Raw genomic sequence first — 6152 nt, 5'->3', positions numbered from 1 at the left:
CCCCCCTCCCCCCCTCCGCCCCAGTTTTCAACTACGTCATTAGGACAGATTACAAATTCCACAACCACCACAACTACCACCCCTCGGATACGCTACTCGAAAAAGACTCACTCCAACCCTTTCTGTCTCCCTGACTAGAAAGAAAAAACAAAACCCATGCCTTTCCCCTCCCGCCCCAGCACTCCCACCACACAACTCACGTCTCCGGCCCTGAGCGCAGCTCCCGACAAACACAAGTCCCAATGCAACAGCTATGTCCTGCGGAGTGACGCAGCGCCGCCCGTATTTATGCGCCTGCCGCAAGACAGTCCCCGCCCCTCCAGCGCTAAGGTATCCATCCACCTCTCTAAGTAGTCCCTCACAAAACCCCCCTGCTAAAACAAATACTTGCCTCTCTACCTCTCCAATCCCTCTTCCAGGAGCCAAGGGGGTCCCTAATGTCTTCGGCAGAAAGCTGAGACCCTTAAAAATCCCCAAATTTCGGTGAGTGCGGATGGATCTGGAGCTGCGGTGAACGGGCTACTCCAAGCGGCGGCAAGGTCGGCGCTGATTGGTGCAGCAGTAAGAATGGTGGCTGCTGATTGGTTGATAGGGAGAGGTCGTTGTAAAGAAAGCTCTGGAAGATTCGAGCGCTGCAGTGTTCTGATTGGTGCGCGGTGAGGTCAGCCCTGTTGCTAGGGCGGCCCTGTTCTGCGGGGGCAGATTTCGGGGGGGGGAGGAAGATGGAGGGCGCGCAGGCCTTGTGGCGGTGGCGCGTTGTGTTTAGGCCGCATCTTTTTGGCAGCTATTTCTTTGGGCAGGGAGAAGGGAGCAAAAGGAACACCGTAACTACAGCATTACATCTCATTTCTGAGACTGGAATAGCTGGGGCCGCTCCTGTTGCGTGTGGCTGTAAGGAAAAGCCAGAAGAGCAGAAATGTGTGTTAGAAGAGCTGGAAAATGTTACACAGAAAGCTGGCAAGCATTAGCAGCTGTTGATGTGTCATGCTGGCACTGCTCTCGTCCTGATTCCTGAGCCGCCCTCAGCCTGCCCTGCCTGGCAGCTCCTTGGTGCTGTGAGACCTCTGCTGCTGAAATGGCTGTCGGCTGCTTTCAGAACAGGAAGCCCTGAACAGGTCACAGAGCAGCTTCCTGTTGTGAGCCAACGTGGCAGTGTGCTTGGTGTTAATTAAAGTTCATTATATCTTTCGGACTGGCTCTTACATCGTAACCAGAATATGCAAAATCCAAAAAGGTTTTCATGCTGTTTCATTTGCTGCTCGGTGAACGCAGATGAAATTGCTGGTAAATCCTCTGCTCAGGAAGCATGAACATGTTGTGAATAGCAGGATTTAACACAGAGCTATGAGCTGTATTTCCCTCAATTATAAGAAAAACCTTTGGTTTTATTTCTTTTAGCAAGGCCCGCGTCTGCTCAGTACTTCGTGGTTTACAGTAAAAAGGAAATAAATCTTTCCAGCAGTTACTCAGAATGTAGGCAGGAAGGAAGGAAAAGAGTAACTGGAAAGCTCAGAGACTGTTCTGGGGCAGTCACCAACCCCTGAGATACTATTGAGCTACGCAGATTTAGGACAAAGGGCGGATTTAAGCAATATTACATGTGTTTCCTTAATACTGCCAACTTTGCTCACTGTTTCCAATAGGTTCATTTTGTGTGCATAGTGCCAAAGCAGTAGATGTTAGAGCCAAGGCAGCTAAACAAGGAGCTCTGAGAGGAAAGCCATGAGAAACTAGAAATCATATTTACAAATGTGAAAGGCCACTGCTGCTAAACTGGAGATTAACCACAAGCTAATCTAAAGCCTGGTCCGGGTGTTTTGGGATTGCATTAAGAAGTTCAGCACTTCCAGAAAATACCAGAGCCCTCCCTTTAACAAACAAACAAACAAACAAACAAATAAACAAAACATTAGCAAAGCCTATGACTAAACTGTTTACAAAAGCAGTTTTTTGCTTTCTAGTTAAATATATCTAAGTATTTAGTATGTATACTGCCCTTCCTCCAGTAGCTCTAGGTGAATAAGCAAGTGACTGTGGATTGTGTATAAATAAATGCAAACCTGAAAATACAGATCACCATATCTTGTGACTGGACTGAGTGCACAGGTGGTTCCAGCCTTTGCCAGGGTGCAGGGCCTGCTGCTGGGGACGTGTTTCTTGCCAGCAATTTCAGAAGTAGGTCATTGGGCAGCAGTACAAAGTAACCTGCTTTCAGAAGAGGAAAACTTGGGGTCAAAGAAATGTTTCCAATGAATCTGAACATTCTAGAACACGGTGTCTGTTTTTATGTACACTACCATCTTAGCAACAGCATAGCATTTCCACATGAGCAATGTCAAATGAAGCAATCTGTTTATCTTTAGTTACAAAAGTTTAACTTGGGGCAGCTGGACAATCAGAGGACTCGTGTATGCGTGGCAAGATCAGTACTTTTCCTTTGTCCAGATAAAAATGGGCTACTTGCCATACGGAAAAACAGTATATTGTCCTACCTCTTAGAATTACTCATATATACCTCTGGTTTATCTTACTGTATATGACACAGGACAATTACATTTATCTATTTATGCTTGTGGAAATATTTTCTCCCCAAACCTGTAATGCTGCAATAAGGCCCAATTGTCACAAGACAGATAGAGCTGTGGTGTGTTACTGTTTGTCCTTGTACAGCCAAGCTCAAGGGTTACAGAAATAACAAGTTACAATTCAAAGTACTGTAAGATGGACTGTAATGTTATGACATTACCAAAAAAAGACAACTCTGAGTTTTGTTTTTCTAAGCCTTATTCTAAGAATAACTTAAATAAACAAAGTTTTTAATAAGCTATCAAATTCAGGAGCTGAAAACTTCAGGAAAAGAACTAGCTGGACTTGTAAAAAAATAGGGAAATTGGGCAATACTTATTTGTCCCCCTGCCTGTTTAGAGCATTGTTTGACTTTGCAGGACACAGGAGACACAGCTTTGTTTTAAGAGCTTTGCTTCTATCACCAACATGCTTGGGCTTGTTTGTCCTTCTCTGAGTGCTCCAGCGGAAGATCTGGCAATTCCCTTCCTGATGTCAGGAGACTCTTACAGGGCATTTTACAAAGGCATCAGCCTGAAATCACAGGTCTGTGCCTGCACACAATGCCAGTGAAAGCGACAATATCTGGGTCTGTTCTGAAAATTACACGTCTGTGTCTTTGCAGTCTGTCTCCTGCTTACGAGTCTGCTGGAGCCGATCCAAACTGCACTGCAGTGAAGGAGCTCTCTTTGTTCCTGTTTTCTTTGCTGTGTCTGAGCTGATTTACTGTGTGGTTTCAGGGATGGGAATTTTCAGCAGGATAGCAGAGAACCATCTTGAAAAACAGAAAGAAGTCTAGAATGCTGTGAATAATTAACATTTTTCTATTGAACAACAACACTGAAGGCCATTCTGAACAGCCTTTGTCTGTCAGACCCTTTGTCTTCAGATCCAGCTCGGATCCCTTGATAAGGAGAATATCCAGAAAGATCCTCCCCCCCATGACCCCAAGACTAAAATCCAAACATTGATATTTTTCTCCCCTGTACAAATTGTGAAATCTTTAACGCCTCAGTGCTTTTAAGCATGGTGTTAGCTACGAACTACTTCTAGTTCCCTGTTTTTTAGATAAAAACCATCTACAGTTTCTGCTTCTCTCAAACCCACAAACATGTCACTGCTTTTAGTGCAATGAAAATGCCCTTACAGGCAGAATCTCCACCCAGGCTGCAAGCCAGGTCTGCATAGCTGAGTCATTGTTATACAAGCAGAACTGCATGGCACAGAAAAGCACCTTTGTACTTCAGCACTAAAACACATCAGCTGTTGAACTTTGAATGTCGTGATACACTCGAAGAGTCATTTACTGGACTTTTCTTCCTCTTATCTCTCTCACCCTCTTTCTGAATGTTTCTTCCTTTTCTATTGTGTTTCAGAAGCTTTAGAGGAAAACATTCTTTATCTTCTACTGCCACTGATGTTTGGTAAACGTTGGAAATAATCAATGTGAAGGCTGTTAACTCTTTAGGCACTGGGCAGCATCTAACAGCCACGCATACATGTACACCCCCAATCCTATATGCAACCACTGAAATTTAGGACTTGCAATCAGAATACCAGTAAAATTTAACATCAGCCAGAGATCTGCTACAAAGTTCTAGCATTGTCTCTTCCTGCGAGGCCCAATTTTGAGCTTTATGAGTCCTTTGAAACAAATGAAAAAGGAGGAAGAATATTTTTGCTGTAACCTTCTGAAATGACTGCATTCTGCTTTTCAATTTTTTTCTTTCTTGTAGTTCTTTACCTTGAAACATCATAGGGGAACAGAATTTAGCTTCTCAAAAAACTTTCTACATTTAAAATATGGTGAATTAATAGTGGAGGTAAGTGAAAAGTGACAGATTTGCATATATGACATAGATTACACACTCCAGTTTTCACTCAGGAACTGCTTTAGGAGGGTGTACAGATGTTTAGTATCTTCCTCCAAGCAGGCAGGTGGCCGTTAGTGAACTGATCCATAAGCTGCTCCTAAAACATGCTCTGCCTTTTAGTTCTGTGCTGTTCTTGTTTTTAGAGGACAGACCACTGTAGGCTGAAACCTGCAACAGCTGCAAGCCATACCCCACACCTAGGGCAGATAAAGCCATGCTGCAGACTACACAGACTTGGTTTCAGCTCACGGTCTCCAGTTTCACCTGAGTGACATTTCCTCCCAAAATATAAGGTGACTAACATGAAGTTGAGTGTGACTAAAAGTCTGGGAGTGGCCCAGATCAGGCGCTCCTGAAGAACGTGCTGACGTGGGCCAGAATTTGTCACATACAGCATATTTAAAATGGTTCCATTAGAATGAATAACGAGTACAGAGGTTCAGATAGGGAATAACAGGAAACTGTAACTCAGTACCCCTTCCTATCATCAGTGAAGGATGATGTTGAGCTACTGGATTGTTATTCGAGTCCTGCTATGTGCCAACTCAGGAGACAGAGCACACACTGCAGATGCATGTTTTTAAAGCTGTTTTCCAGACCAGAGAGTACTGATGGACGTTTCATCATCATCCAGTTGCTTTGCTATATTCCTGGATGAGACGTGACCCTCTGCTGCCTGTTCTGCCCCATACCAGACTACTAACTCACTTGTTTACATCTCTCCCTGTTCCGCTTCCAGAGAAGAGCAAGGCATTAAGAATTGTTGCCAATACAAGCTATTGATTGTCTCTCCAACAAAATACATTTCCACTCCAGCCACACTGGGTATTTAGCCTTGGAGTCATTTTTTTTCTCCCCACCAAATGCAACTTAGATGCCTACGAGTTCTTCTTCTTTACCCCACATTGAACAGTTTCACTCCAGAAACAGCTTTGTCCTACAGATGTTTGTAAATAATCTTTTCTAGGTTATTTACCAACAGAAGAGCACTGTCAGAGGTTGTGTTTGTTTTAGGGGCTGTGCATGTTGTTTGTTTTCCTTTTAACTTAAAGATTCTGGTGACAGAGTTTGTTTAAAAAAAATAAAAATAAAAAAAAGGTGCCTAGTGGGAATCACATCAAAGCCCATTTCTCTGCAGAGCTGCCATCATGATTCACACCTCAAGAAGGATGGAGCCTCACTACGCTTCCAAACGTGCATAATGATGCGCTACAGTGTTGTTGAATAGCAGCCTTGTTTTTAAAGGAGGGAGGGTGCATAGCTGAGATGTCACGCAACACACTCAGGTCTGCAAAGCAGCTGACAACCTTGACTACATGAGGCACCCTGTTTATAATTGAAGATAAAACCTTGTGATAATGCTTGCAAATAACTGGCATTTCTACCACTGTAGGGTATGTTACAGGCCAGCTGGCACCCTGAGCTCACAACCTACAGGTCCCAACTCACCATACTCACTCGGGCATTGGGCTTGGGGCTCAGATTCCATAAATGTGATGAATTCACATTCGCCTGCTGCCCCAAACCCTCAGCTGAGCCATTCCTTGGCCGTTTTTCTCAGCAGAAACCTCGTCTTTGCGACCAAATCTCTAACAGATATAACACAAGTTCGCTTTCCACTGGGGCAAACCAGCTGACGGGGCGGGATTCTCCTCGCTACCATTCTCGGTTGTGCCCGCAGGCGGAGCCCCCCGGCCAGCAGCGCCCCGCGGG

The 6152-nt window shown here is 44.5% G+C and overlaps 1 long non-coding RNA gene across 2 annotated transcripts; it reads right to left on the bottom strand.

Annotated features, from left to right (window-relative positions):
* Positions 1-198: 198 nt before the first annotated feature.
* On the bottom strand, positions 199-6143 carry LOC104913942. 2 transcript variants are annotated; one of them, XR_795735.3, is made up of 2 exons: positions 2061-6143; positions 199-1868 (listed from the first exon to the last, which is right to left on the bottom strand). It is a non-coding gene; the product is annotated as an uncharacterized LOC104913942 (long non-coding RNA). The 2 variants fall into 2 exon arrangements; XR_795734.3 differs by having other exon boundaries at positions 199-889.
* Positions 6144-6152: the final 9 nt, after the last annotated feature.

Source organism: Meleagris gallopavo, chromosome 21 (genome assembly GCF_000146605.3).
Source record: "Meleagris gallopavo isolate NT-WF06-2002-E0010 breed Aviagen turkey brand Nicholas breeding stock chromosome 21, Turkey_5.1, whole genome shotgun sequence".
In the NCBI taxonomy this organism is placed as follows: Eukaryota; Metazoa; Chordata; class Aves; order Galliformes; family Phasianidae; genus Meleagris; species Meleagris gallopavo.
Note: the sequence above shows the minus strand (reverse complement) of the source record. Positions and strands in the feature narration are given on the sequence as shown.